General features: G+C 60.7%; 1 non-coding gene across 1 annotated transcript; it reads right to left on the bottom strand.

Moving 5' to 3' along the window:
* Positions 1–441: 441 nt before the first annotated feature.
* On the bottom strand, positions 442–514 carry TRNAF-GAA (transfer RNA phenylalanine (anticodon GAA)). The gene has a single exon. It is a non-coding gene; the product is annotated as a tRNA-Phe (tRNA).
* Between the last annotated feature and the right edge of the window lie 660 nt (positions 515–1,174).

The raw sequence follows: 1,174 nt of genomic DNA, 5'->3' as shown, positions 1-1,174 counted from the left end.
TTTGCTTTTCAGATTGACATGCTTTGGGGCGTGAAATTTGGAATGCAGTTTTCTCTCTTGTCACCCGAGGCAGAGCCACTCCTTCCTCGCACCAGCCCTCGCGGCGGGGCGGCTGGGATACCTCCGGAGGCGGCCGGGGCGTGGAGCGGGCCTGGGAAGCCGAGCGGTTTCGGCCGGAGCCGCGCTGCTCCAGCCCCGAGGCCCGCGTCGCGCACGCGCAGCAACGTCTCTGCCGGCCGCCGGGAGGCGCAGCGGGACTAGCGAACGTGCCCCGCGGCTGCTCTCCCAGGAGCGACCGAAAGCGACCGTTTCCACTCCTCCCTCACCCTTTAATTCCCGGTTTCATTTAAACTCACGTTAATGAGTCAGATTACAACTGACAGCAGATCCTACGAAATTTGAATCACTTCGAAATAAAAAGAGAGGGGGAGAAAAGAGGTCTGCCGAAACCCGGGATCGAACCAGGGACCTTTAGATCTTCAGTCTAACGCTCTCCCAACTGAGCTATTTCGGCTCCTCCCGCTTTTGCGCTAGAGCCAGGTATTACTGCATTCTTTGCCCCTTCCGGATGTGTCATTCTAAAATAATCACAGTTTCTTCTTTGTCACGGCAAATTGTTCCATCAGAATTCTCCTGTCTGGCTGTTTACGAGCCACAGTCCCGGCAGTACTGAACAGCTACCTCCTCTTCACATAACCCGGATTTTGAACTTAACTGTTAAGAGCGGTCGTGAACGAGCCGGTCCGCAGCCGCTGGGCTCGGCGGTCGGGTCGGCCCGGGAGCCCGCGGCCGCAGGGTCCAGGGCGGCAGCGCAGCGGCGGGAGGCTGGACGCAGGGCCCCGCGAGGAGGATGCTCCCCGGGCGGAGCGCTCAGTCCGCCCGGGGCTGGTCCCCTCGATCCCGGAGCCCCGCGGTCCCCTCGGTTAACCCCCGACCCAGCCGGAATAGGCCCTTCCCGCCAACCCGCCCCTGCCTGGAGCCGCACACACATTTGTCACAATTGGGATAAGGGAGTGGACAAGCGCAGGGAGGCAGGAGTGCAGCCTCTTGGGTCCTGGAAATGCCCCTTTATCTAACCACCACTTTGCGCGGGGCCCGCCCGGCACTCCCCGAGCGCTCGGTAAAAGTTTGGCGTGCTCATTAAGGGCGATCATCCATTGGCAATACGATTTCC

Source organism: Saccopteryx leptura, chromosome 4 (assembly GCF_036850995.1).
Source record: "Saccopteryx leptura isolate mSacLep1 chromosome 4, mSacLep1_pri_phased_curated, whole genome shotgun sequence".
In the NCBI taxonomy this organism is placed as follows: domain Eukaryota; kingdom Metazoa; phylum Chordata; class Mammalia; order Chiroptera; family Emballonuridae; genus Saccopteryx; species Saccopteryx leptura.
This window is presented reverse-complemented; position numbering and strand designations above follow the sequence as displayed.